General features: G+C 49.3%; 1 protein-coding gene across 1 annotated transcript in view; it reads right to left on the bottom strand.

The window, feature by feature from the left end:
- LOC116943244 (sodium/potassium/calcium exchanger 3-like) overlaps positions 1-13,675 on the bottom strand; it is a 135,184-nt gene that overhangs the window by 48,482 nt on the left and 73,027 nt on the right. The window lies entirely within an intron of this gene.

Below are 13,675 nucleotides of genomic sequence, written 5' to 3' on the forward strand. Positions count from 1 at the left end.
AGAGGTCAGACGAGAACAGAGAGGACAGACGAGAACAGAGGTCAGACGAGAACAGAGAGGACAGACGAGAACAGAGAGGTCAGACGAGAACAGAGAGGTCAGAAGAAAACAGAGAGGTCAGACGAGAACAGAGAGGACAGACGAGAACAGAGAGGTCAGACGAGAACAGAGAGGTCAGACGAGAACAGAGAGGTCAGACGAGAACAGAGAGGTCAGACGAGAACAGAGAGGTCAGACGAGAACAATGAAGCGCTTTCTCAGACTCCACGAACACAAAACATCGCAAAATTCGCCGTCGAAGCGAAACATTGGAGCCATCATTTTTTTTGCTGGCGAGAGGGGGGGGGGGGGGGGATGGGGGACCCCCTCCGCGTGGATGTCCCGATGATGCTCGGTGGAAAAGCAACAACAGCGAAACGTAACGGTACTCAAATTGTAAAATGATTTTACTCTCCAACACACCGGTGGGCTGAAGTCGCAACTAATTGGTACATTTTGTTTACGTGACAAACCTTTCTACCTTGGCTGTGTCGGCTGTTGGTGGGTTGACGACACCTTTATATTTACGTGATCTAACCCCAAAAAAACGTTATGATTTCTGATCGCATTTACTGACAGCGAAGCCCCTCCCCCCTCCACCCACACGCCCACCCGCTCCCCCTCCTTCCCCCTCCACCCCCCAAAGAAAATCCTCCCATCGCCGATGCAATCGCAAAAGTAAATTTTTTGTTTCAAAATTCTGACGAAGAGCCCAGCGGCAGTACAGGGCGCAAGGAAATACAACAACGGAGTGGGTGCACAGAAATTCCCGTGGGCCGAAGCCCGACACACGCAGTGCTCACACGGGGTCGTCGGTGGGACCAGGGAGAGACACGGGCTCGCCACCACTCCACTCGCGCAGGGACTGCGAGCGGGAGCACCGACTTGCTCACAAGGGGAAGGGAAGGCGAGGGGGAATGGAGCAGAGGTAAGGGGAAGAGGGGAAGAAGGGTGGGCGGGTGGATGGGAGGAAGGTGTGACCAAAGTACATTCTTAATAATGCTGGGAGCAGGGACAGCACTCCCTGCTTGCTTGGGCAATGTGGCCCGTGCATTGAATGCACGAGAGGCACAATGAAAGGGGGGGAGGGAGGGAGGGAGGAGTGGGGGGGCGCGAGAGTTTTTTTTGGGGGGGGGGGGAGCAGTCCTCTCGAGCGAGCGAGCGACCGTTAAGGATAATTATGGCGTAATGAACGCGGGGAGTTCGCTGCGCTGCCGAGCACCGAGCGCAATGCGTTGGTTCCATTAGCGCCGGCTCGTCAGCGGGTGTGAGCACAGAATACACGCACACACAGACACAAAGACACCGGATCCCCCGTGTAGCCTTTAACAGATTGTTGGAGCAAGTGCTGTTAGGGAGCACCTATGAAGGCCAGAATGGCACACGAAGGGGAATGGGTGGGTTGCCAGCACCACGAGTGGCGATGTTTTTATGCAGCGCACCAGGTACTCAATTAAGCCCGAGTCGACCTAGGGGAGGCCCAGGTCCGGTTCAAGTAATCGTCACTGATGTTGGCCGCGAGCGGGAATCGAACCCGGGTTGCTGGGTTCGTAGTGCAGCGTAACGCCAACCGCTCACACTATCGCTCCCCACAAGACACAAAGATCATCCCCCCCCAGCCCCCATAGCCTTAACAAAGACACACACACACAGACGCACTCACGGGGGCTGGATTCGCGGCGGCGGTGATAATTGGCAGTCTCTCGAAGCGGCTGCCCACTTTTCAAGATTGTGTTTTTTGTTTGATTCGTTTTGGGATCGTTAACGGAGCGTGCAGGAGAGGAGCGGATGCGCTCCCCCAACCCTGCACGACAGCTTCCCACTGTGTGCATCGCATGCGTGTTGAACTTCCTTCGCACCGTACGTAGTCGGCCGTGCTAATCGGCGGTGCGGGGGAAGGACAACAAACTAAATAAATGGGTTTTCGATCGAGATGATTTAAAAGTGCACAGCTCAAATGGCATCCTCATATCGGAGGGAAGAGCGTTCCAGACGGCTGCAGAAGCGCATGTGCCCTCATCTTTGACATTGTGTTCAAGGCTGGAGGAACTCAATGAGGGTGCCGTGGTGGCGAGATGTTAACTACCTCGCTTGGTATGCAGGAGGTCGTGGGCTCGATTCTGACCCTGACGCCTGCTGCTGTATTTTTGGAATTTGCGCGTTCTCCCCGTGATCGCGTGGATTTTACTTCAGGGTCCTCCGGTTTTTTCACCTCCACATTTACAAACACGAATTTATAGTATTTGGCTGCTCTACATTTCCACGCGATAAGCCACTTCTCGCTCGGCGATTATTTGTGGCCTCGGTCGCGTCTGGAAAGAGCTTCACACCTCAATGGGGCCTTGCCTGGTACAATAAAAATAAGAGCTATGAGGTGGCTCCATTTCACTGGTGTCGGCCTTTAATTTGTCCAGCCTTGGGGCCATATCCTCCTGCCCTCCAGTTACCCGCGGACTGGTACAACAACGCTTCCCCTTTCACGGGTCTCGGAGCTGGGCACGAACCGCAGCGGCGCGGGCATCGTCGTGCGGTGCGCGCCTCCTTACCCCCCGACCCCTCCCGACCCCCGGGGGACGAGTGGTTAAGACCCCCGCACGTGGTGTGTGTGCTAGCCACGTGGTGTGTGTGCCAGCCACGTGGTGTGTGTGCCAGCCACGTGGTGTGTGTGCCAGCCACGTGGTGTGTGTGCTAGCCACGCGGTGCGCCAGGCCAGCCGTCAAGTCTCCTCGTAACCTTGGAAGCCGCGTGAGGCAGGGCCACCGCGGCGGAAAGCGGGAAACGTGCGTAGATGAGGTCACGCAGCAAAGAGCCCCCCCCACCTTCAGAGCCTGAACAGAAAAGTGCGGCTATGTGGGGCAACTATTAAAGCTGGCATTGGAGCACAAGATAAGTCATTGGGTTGGCCAGCACCATGCCTGCGCTGATTTAAGGTTGAGTCGACCCTGGGGAGTCCCAGGACTGGTTCAGGTATCACTTTACAATGATGTTAACTATGGTGATAAGTGCTACACCTCTCAACCGACTGCTTTTAATAACATACGTACACAGTAAAACACAAAGATCCCCCATATAGTCTTAATAGACTGTAGGAGTGCTGTTAGCGAGCACCTATAAAGGCCGGCACAGCACACGAAGGAGGTGGGTGGCCAGCACCACATCCTATGATCACGGTTACGTTGCAATTATGGCTTTATTTTTTGGTGATTTCGAAAACGTTTTTTGGTTTGGACATGTTTGTTTTGTTGTAGTACGGAGTTAGACTGATGGCCTTAATCTAAGTTTTCTTGTGGTTCTTGTTGTTTGACTTGCATCCCACTGGGATTTTTTGCACACAGCGTTGGTGTACGGTGCTTTTTTCAGGAATATTTTGCTGTTTTTTTTCATGGATTTTCTGTTTGCACAGTCACATAGTCACTTTAAGATGTTTTCTTGTTCGTGTTTTTTGTGTTTTTGTTTGTTGTGGCTGCACCCGATTCAAGAGCCGAATGGCTCATAGGGCTATACCAAAATAAATAAACTTAAACTAAAAAAACTAAAACTAAAAGTCCCGGCCGCCTTTGTCTCCCAAGTGGCGATGTTTACACACCAATACTAGATACTCATTTTGGGGCTGAGTCGACCAAGGGGAGGCCCCGGGACAATTCAGATAATCGTCACTGGTGATGCTGGCCATGGGCGGGATTTGAAGTCCGGTCAACAGTTTCTTAGCGCAGTGAGTTAACAGCAGCACTACCACTCCCCAAGATGAATACAAGTGTAGAGGAGAGAAATACGCAGTGTGCACAGTTAAGCGGGTGCAACAGAGGGCAAACAGGTGTGCGCGTTGCAACACGAGGTTTGCACAGTCAAAACGCCAGTAATTAAGGGGAGAAGCGGGTGCAACCGAGGTAAAACAGGTGCTACCCTGTGACCGGAGGTCGGTGCCTATGAGACGGGAGATGGGGGGTGATGATAAGAGATTGATGGGACAACTGGCGCCGGCCTGGCGGCAGCTTAAGTGAAACCACGTGAGCACTCGGGATGAGCAGGGAGATATAAGCGGGAGTGTGGGTGAGTGAGGGGAGTGGTTGCCGGGAACCAAGAGTGAAGACATCTCGCCGCTGCCGCTCCAGCCGTCAACATGACCTCAACCCTCACGCCGTCGCCGGGCGGTGTTGGCTGAACCCCCCGCCTGGGACAGACGGGTGAGCGGGTGTGAGGGGAGTGTAGGCGAGGGCAGCGGTGGAAATGCAAATTTGCTGTGTGCAGAGTCGCTGAGCACGGAGTTGCTGTGTGCAGAGTCGCTGTGTGTGGAGCCGCTGTGTGCGAAGATGCTGTGTGCGGAGACGCTGTGTGCGGAGTCGCTGAGTGCGAAGATGCTGTGTGCAGAGTTGCTGTGTGCAGAGTCGCTGTGTGCGAAGACGCTGTGTGCAGAGATGCTGTGTGCGAAGATGCTGTATGCGGAGACACTGAGTGCGGAGTCGCTGAGTGCGAAGACGCTGAGTGTCAAGACGCTGTGTGTGAAGACGCTGTGTGCGGAGTCGCTGAGTGCGGAGACGCTGTGTGCGGAGTCGCTGAGTGCGGAGTCGCTGAGTGCGGAGACGCTGAGTGCGGAGACGCTGTGTGCGGAGACTCTGTGTGCAGAGACGCTGTGTGCGAAGACGATGAGTGTGAAGGCGCTGTGTGCGGAGACGCTGTGTGCGGAGTCGCTGAGTGCGAAGACGCTGTGTGCGGAGTCGCTGTGTGTGAATACGCTGAGTGTGAAGATGCTGTGTGCGGAGTCGCTGTGTGCAGAGTCGCTGTGTGCAGAGTCGCTGTGTGCGGAGTCGCTGAGTGTGAAGACGCTGTGTGCGGAGTCGCTGAGAGCAGAGCTGCTAAATGCAGGATAAGTGAGGTGCAGAATAGATTAGAGCAGGGAGAAGTAAAGTATATGTGACCGTACAGATAGTTATAGGAGTGCCTATAACTAGCGCAAGAACATGTGAATAAAGTGTTAACAGGTGACTTGTTACAACGTGTCGGTGTGAGTAATATTATTTGGGTTTTTCGGTAAAGTCACGTAGAAAATACCAAAAAACTACGACGTTTTTGTAATTTTTTCGTTATCTTCTTTGAACCTATCTACGTGACTTTACCGAAAGACCCAAGAATATAAATTCCTGCAGTCACGAAAGCTTAAAGTCAAGGTGTGAGTAATGTTTGCAGACACTACACAAGGATCCCCCATATTCCCCACAGACACTGCAGGAGAAAGGGCTGTTAGCTCCCCAAAGACAAAGAACCCCCGTATAGCCTTAACAGACTGTTGCGGCAAGTGTTGTTAACGAGCACCTGTTAGCTCCCCACGCATACGCTCACAGACACTCACAGACACTCACAGACACATACAAAAGATCCCCCGTATAGCCTGTAACAGACTGTTGGGGCAAGTGCTATTAGCGAGCACCTACAAAGGCCGGCACAGCACACGAGGGGGTGGGTGGCCAGCACCACGCCCGGCCGCCTTGGTCTCCCCAGTGACGATGTTTACACACCGCACCAGGTACCAATTTGCGGCTGAGTCAACGTAGGGGAGGTCCATGACCGGTTCAGATAATTGTCACCGGTGTTGGCCGTGAGCGGGAATCGAACTCGGGTCGCCAGGTTCGTAGCGCAGCGCGCTAACCACTACACCACCGCTCCCCACAATAGGCACATACACTCACAGACACATGCTTGATACATGCGCCCACACACGTATACGCACACCCACACAAAGGCCAGCGACCCATAACACCATCACTACCCACCCCACGCGCCGCGGGGCTCGCCTGACACCACCCACTCCAAAGCACCCCCCCCCCTCTCGCCTCCTCCTTATCCTCCTCATCCCGCCGCGACGGCCAGGCATGGGAGGGCACGGAGTCGGCAGATGAGCTGACAAGCGGAAGGCGAACCGTCCTCCCACGGCCACCGATGTGTCAAGAGTAACGATCCAGCAAAGAAAGCCATTTAATTTGGGCGAGCGAGAGGAAGAGAGAGAGAGAGGAACATTTTTTTTACAACTCGTTCTGTACAGAGAGAGAGGCAACAGTAAAAATAAAAAATAAAAATCTTGCTGCGATTCCTCTCGCTCCGTCAAGAAATATGTTCCCTTCTCGACGCGTGCTCAACCAAGCCCGTGTGTGTACGCTGCTTAATTAAGACGAATTGCGTCCAATCCCCCCGCCGCATCCTCCTCTGTATTTACTTAAAAAATAACCCCCCCCCTGCCCCCCCCAAGAGCGACGAAGCGGGGTGAGTGAAACTGCGAGCGATTCGCACACGCGTCGCCAAAGACGCGTCTTGCGAGCGTTATCGTCGCTGCTGCTGCTGCAATTGTCAAATTTGACGCGAATCGGATTATACCGTATTTTGTAATTGCTTGTGATTAGGTTCTTCATAAAATTCCCATTATGAACGAATGCCATTTTTTTCCTTTTACATTTCAGATTTTTTTTATACGTGTCTTGATTTTGCAGGTAGGACTACCTAAGTTTAATTTATACTGTAAAGTATTGCGATGCCCTCTTTAGTGGGGGCGAGTTCTTACTCCAAAAAAACATTGAATCAATTAATTAATAGTTTTGTATGCGTATATTAGAAAACCAAACAAATCTCACCACCATTGCAGAAACGGGCCATGTGCAGCATAATGTATTGCAACTTCTCAAGTTAAGAATTGCGGCAGGGAGGGACAAAGAGAGAGAGAGAAGGAATTGAAGCGAAAGGATTCCACAATTACAGCCGAATAAATAAATCATCTCGGAGTTTCCGCGCGACAACACGTGGCGCTTTGTGGGCCTTGCAGTGTCCCCCGTGCGAGTAAAATGCATCGCACCCTCCAGGCGCAGCAACACCTCCGCTCAGGAGCGCTCCGGTAGCTCGGTCGCATTTAGAACGGCCCCTATTGTCACAAAGAAAGCGGCGGTGGCGCTGGCAAGGCCACGGGGCGGTGTTAAGGACTTGGTGGCGTTGTCACTACTCGCTCACGCCTCTGAGTTGTCCATACACTTTGGTTCTTACCGAAAGAATCAAAGAGTATGAATTCCTGCAGGCACCAAAGCTTCAAATCAAGATTGAACCGCCTCTACGGGGAGGATTTCCACACAACTCAGACATGAGTTCAGCCGAGACGATTGATGAAAAATTTAGCAATTTTTGGAAGGACGTTGATCAACCCAGGTAAAGAGTTAACTGTTGTGTTGGCCGACTCTCTGAGTTGCATTACATTTCTAAGTTTGCTACGTTTGATCTTTTTTTTTCTTTTCCTCTCTATCACCTTGTTCCCTCTGTGAATGTCACCCCCACCCTCTCGCCCGTTACGGCAGCCCCTCCCCTCCCTCCCCCCCTCGGATTAGCCGAGGTATGCCAAGCTCTGCGATCCTACATTTACTTGCAAATTCCATCTCTATCCCCGCCCACTTACCCTTGGGTTGTACCCACCTCAAATCGTATATAGCCTTTGGTTGCAGGAGCTCTCTCGCTACATTCCTTCCTGTCTCAGCAGTCCGCCTGCTGTATTGTTTCACCTGAAGACGACTGCTTGTGTTGCGATCGAAACGTCGCGATCTATTAGTTATTTTCCTATCTACGTGACTTTACCGAAAGAACCAAAGAGTATTGTTACGTCAAGTTCAGTGGTGGTAGCACCAGAGTAGAGGGGTGGGGGCGTTGGGCTCGCCACCACAAGCTGTGTTTACGATAACAGCTGGGGCGATTATTCGTTCAATCGAGTCGGTCAATCGGCAACATATTTTTTATAATCGATACATTTTTTCCCTTGTCGATTACTTGGGCCACACCCACATCGCTTGCTGCCACCTGAAGGCCGGAAACCCCCCTCCTTGCAAGCTGTGCCCAGAGTGGCGCGATTGGCTGCTGCTGATGATGATGAGGTTACCAAGCACAGTCATCACCACCTCGAGTGGCACGCACATGTCAATAGAGGTGTGAGACTTTATATTTCAAAGATTAGATGAGTCGAATAATGGAACTGATCATCGGTCGAGTGACCGATGGCTCTAAAAATAATCGGAGAGCCCACCTCCACCAGAAAATAGCAGTGGAGCGGTTTAATGCGATTGTATGATCGTGCCTTATTCTTTTTAAATCAATAGCAGCTCGCGTTAAATATAACGGTGGTCTCTGTACAGTATAAGTACATATAGCATACACAAACAAATAAAACAATTCTGTGCCGAACAAAACTCAATGGGGATATTAAACAAACAAAAAAATCACCAGGCAGCGTGAATAATGAGACATCACTTGCTCGTTTTGCTTGGCTGATAATTACATGAAAAGTTCTTCTCAAATACAACAACACAGTGGGAGACACAATTACATTGCACGGACTTTTAGACACAAGCAAAAAGAGCAAGTCTCTGTTTGTGTGTACAGTATAATTATACACAACAACAACAATAATAATAAATAACCCTTTTGTTAAGCCACCACTGGATGAAGGCTTTCCTAACGCTGTGTCAATTATGGGGGTTGTTTGAACATACTTCACATTGTGGAGGCATTCAGGTTGTTGAAGGGGGGGGGGGGGGGGGGAGTTCCTGGTGTGGTGTGTAAACATCAGCACTGGGGAGATAAACGCGGCCGGGCGTGGTGCTGGTCACTCACTCCCTCGTGTGACGTGCCAGCCTTCACAGGTCTTCGCTTACAGCACTTGCCCCAACGGTCTGTTTAAGGCTACACGGGGGATCTTTTTCTTTGTTGGGGGATGTGGGTGGTGGGAGAGAGGTCCAGGACCGGTTCAGGATCCAGGACCGGTTCTGATATCATTCTCCAATTACTTTAATCTTGGCCAAGAATTGAAATCATGTCGCCTGGTGTATAGCGCAGTGGCTACCACTACAGATGATGTTCAGTATAGAACTGCAATTTAAACGCAACTCATGAAACTGTAAAAAAAATAGTTTACCTACCTTCCCATCCCCACTTTTGTCGTCATATTTATTCTGTTAATGCATTTTAAATAACGATAACGCTGCATACGCCGACTTAATTGCCTAAGGCTGTCGTCGCCCTTCAAAACAAATGGCTCTCTCAAGCCAATCACGCTTGTGTCATTTTTGTCTCATGTTTGTGGCAAAATCATCATTCGGCAGGAATTTAATGCCATTTCCTTTAGTGGGGGGTTCCCACCCCCAAACCCCCGTCCACCCCCCCACCCTTCAATTTGTCCAAAAGCTGGTCGACAAATCCACGACGAGCGGATTAACAAAAAACACACGGCAAGCCAAATGTCATCAATACCGATTCAGCGCCACCGAGAGAGAGAAAGAGAGAGAAAGGTCACAACGCAATTCGCGGTAGCAAACACAAAAAATAAAACATTCGCATCTCCGGCCAAACCATCAGAGCTTGTATGTACGTTTTCTCACTTGAAATATTTATGAAAGCTTGTTAATTCAAACCTGCAGAGCAATATCATTCCAATAAGCTTCGGCGCATATATATAATGTATACAACTGATGACATTGCACGTGTCGCCTGCTGATAATGAACACACGCAATTTTTTTTGGATGTGCTGCGATTAAAAAAAAATCCGTATTGAACCCTAGATTGATATGCGTATATTGTTTTTTTGCGGTAGGCAGAGGTGTTAATTATTAATTCAATCACAGCTGCGAAATAGAACACTGTGGACTGTTCCCCGCCTGACGAGATTTTCGCAATCTGGGTCGCAATTACTGCTACGGCGTTTGTACAATCCCAACGGGCGGAGCGCACCCACGTACAAAAAGTGCTCCCAACGCGTTAAGGTCCAACAACCACCATCTGGGATTTTTAAAAATACAAACGTATACGATTCGCGTTTTAATTGCTGAATATAACCACACAAATTATATTGGGATGTACATTCCATTCCAGTGGAACGTACTAATGTCCGCCAGTGGAATTATTTTTTTTTTCCACTGGCAGATTCGCTCACGGATATGCACGTGCTTACACATTTGATAGATACCCTCAGTAAAATAAATCACGTGCTTACACATTTGATAGATACCCTCAGTAAAATAAATCGGGAGAAATTGCGGAGAAAAATAAGCACGTGATTTCAAAGCCTCCACACGTCCACCCCACCCGTCTCAACACAAGTGTTAAATATTCATATTCTTAGCTCTTTCGGTAAAGTCACGTTGAAGGGAAACAATAAAATATATTTAATTGTTTTATATATATTTTATTATTTTATTGTTTCCCTTCAACGTGACTTTACCGAAAGAGCTAAGAATATGAATTACTGCAGTCACGAAAGCTTTAAATCAAAATTTACAAGTGTTAAATGTTTTAACCCTCTCCCAATATTCACTATAATAATGTCAACTTCTAATGCGCTGCACGGCAATCGCTCACTCGTGAAGATGAGAGGGAAATGAATCGGAGGTGCGAGGTAACCAGCCAGGCGGTGAGCCAGTGCAAGATTCTCTCCTCCAAGCTCTGCGGTCCTCCATATATTAAGGTGTTATCGGCCAATTAATGAGTGTTTATACACGAGGAAGGACACCGGGGCACGTGGAGAAAAACCACGGGGTGTGAGGCGGCAATCATGCAGATGGAACAGGTGGAGTCCACATTTTGCTGCACTGCAGTCTCCTGGCAAACCAGGGTATGACACTTCCTCGACACCCATGGGGGTTTTCACAAGGTCTGTGTGTGATCCATCAGCCCTCACCTCCTCCAGTGCTGGATGATGGGCGTGCCATGGGTCTCACAATATTCAATCGCCCGTTGAGAATAAAGGGGGTCATTAAATATCAGAGGGCCATCTGTAAGTGGGTCGCCATGTATAGATGAATTATACACACACACACCCACCGCGAGATGTCTTCCCAATTTTCGGACTTTTCTGAAAAGTGTGAAAATTGGGCCAAGGCACGAGATTTTAGACCGATCCGAAAATATGATATCACAGGAAGATGTCGCAGGAAATGTCACTGATAAGAAGTCCCTCTTGTGCCTTTCCCGCCAAAACCTGTATCACGTAGCATTCGGTGACGTCACTCGGGTTAACGTGACGTTGTAATAATTATTCACGTGATGTCAATGTCCCGAAAATCTGGAAATCCAAATAATTTTAAAATCCAAAACCCATCTCTCTCTCACACACACACAGATTCACGCTGAAGAAGGGCCAATGCCTGAAACGTCAGCTCCTAATATATCTCCATGTTATGAGGCAGTGTTAATGATAAATGCAGAGAGTTTTAGTGAAGTATGTATGTTGAACTTTTTTCGCACTGTACATAGACAACCGCGATAATCTGAGGTGTGTGCCTATGCATGCACTAAGAGTCTGGTTCAGCAAATATTTATATATTTAGCATTTAATCCAAACCACTAACACGTGTCTTTCCCTAATATAGTTTTTTTTGGGTTAAATATAAATGTGTCGTTAAGCCCGCCACCACCTGACACGTCCAATAAGCAAGGTTTGTCACGTAAACGGAACATACCAATTCGCTACTAGTAGAGCACACCGGTGTGTTGGAGAGCAAATCCACACCATTTACAATCGCGAAAGCCTACGTGTTAAACTGACGTGTCTTTCCAGAGCCATAATCTGTAGCAGGCAGGCACACCTGTGAAGGTGAACCAGGACACGGAGCACATTGTTGCCTTCAATGTAAATATATTAACATTATCCTGTGTGCCAAGATTTTGCAATCCGAGTCAAATAATATTTCCATTGCTACACAATATGAACATAACAGGTCATAAAATGTCTTGCGTTAGGTCAATATCACTAATATACACATTTTAACTGCTTAAAAGTGATTAATCTTTCAGACATTCAACTGGCAGACACGCTCGTATGTGTATACGTGCGTGTATATGATTATATGGCAATAGCAGCCGCTGTTCATCACTAAGTGGTGGATATGTCTCCACGGCGCCTGTGCCAGGCTAGGTGTACTCTGAGGCCGTCACGTGAAATGCGGAAGCCTCGCTGCTGGAAAGAGGTCTCGGGACAGACCCAGGTGTTAAGGGCCGACTGAGATGACTGGCAGATGCACCACCTGCCTTAAAACATCAGCCGATTATATATGTGTAGTGGAGTAAATAATACGCATAGGAAGTGGCCATATACAGTACATACAGACAGACAAGGAGAACGGGTCACATGAGGTCGAACAGGTGGTCGAGTCGCGGGTGGCGTAAACAACCCGAAGTAATTAAGGGAGTCGTGGCACGAGGGCTGTGATTGGTCGAGAGGCTGTTAGCGTTAAGTGGTGGCGTCTGGATGTCTGATGAAGGGGACACGTGTGAGCTGGCGGGAAACGGCCAGCGAGCCACGTGGCAATTAATTAAGGCTAATGCGAGAGGGGATAAAACGCGAGGTGGGTTGAACGGAGAGGAGTTGCTGCTGGGGAGTTGTTGTTGGAGAGTTGCTGCTGGGCAGTTGTTGGCGAGAGAGTGAAGAGATACGAAGAAGACAGCTGGAAATGTTAGGGAAGAATAGATAGAGAGCCGGACCCCAAAGACAGTAAATAGCGATAGGGAGAGTCAGCGTTAGCGGAGATAGATAGAACCACTGTGTGTGGAAGGGAAGTCACTGCGTGTGAAGAGATAGCGGCGATACTGTGTGTGAGGAGATAGAAGCCGAACCACTGCGTGTGGAAGGGAAGTCACTGCGTGTGAAGAGATAGCGGCGATACTGTGTGTGGAAGAGATAGAAGACGGACCACTGTGTGTGGAAGGGAAGACACTGTGTGGGAAGAGATAGGCGAAGAAACACTGTGTGGAAGGGGATCCACGGACGATGCTGAAGTAAATCGGAGTGTCCGAATTGGCGGAGCACGGAGAGAATTACTGTGTGTACGGAACGATGGAATAAAAGTGACGGCGGAAAAAGAGACTGTTGTCGTCCGAGTGAAGTCACGGCACTACATATGTTTTGACGTTATAAGGCGGTGTTAATGCCGAATGTGGAGAGCTGTATTAAAATGCGTGTCTGAGCGTCGACCGCCGATGTTGACCATTATTTATTTACAAACCACACACTCGTCTTTGCACAGCCAAATTACGCAGGATACAAAAAACCCAAACAAATGTTTTTTTTAAGTATTAACAATCTTAAAGGAGAATTAAGGCTCTGTGCATTGGACCAGTGGATAACATTGCAATCATAGCATATGCATAACATCACTAAAAAAATCACTAGGAAAAATATATAAACATAGTAACATTAATTACAATGTAAATTAATGACCTAGGAACGCCTCACATAGTTCCCCAAGACCCGTATTCAGGAGGGTCTTGGATTGGGAATGTTTGGCCAATTCAAAAAATAACCGGATGTGACCTCAAAATGAAATGCAAATATAAAATAAGCGAGACGCTTCAGGCAACGGGGCTCTCCCCTTAACACAAATGGGCCAGAGGTAAGCGTTGACAGAAGCTGGGAAGGCTGCACGTAACAAACGTTGAGTGTTTTCGGCTTCACGTGGGGAGGAGACCGAAGAAACTCCGGAGCAATCCCACACACAGGAGGCGGGGGGGGGGGGTGGTGACACCTCAACACCGCCACTACCTCTGGGCCACCTCGCAGCCCTGACCCCGCCACCCCTGCTCCTACAACTCCCGGCAAAGCCCAGGACGCCACCCGTACGAAGCCCT

The sequence above is a fragment of the Petromyzon marinus genome, chromosome 17 (genome assembly GCF_048934315.1).
Source record: "Petromyzon marinus isolate PM22_M1 ecotype Great Lakes invasive population chromosome 17, UKy_Petmar_22M1.pri1.0, whole genome shotgun sequence".
NCBI lineage: Eukaryota > Metazoa > Chordata > Hyperoartia > Petromyzontiformes > Petromyzontidae > Petromyzon > Petromyzon marinus.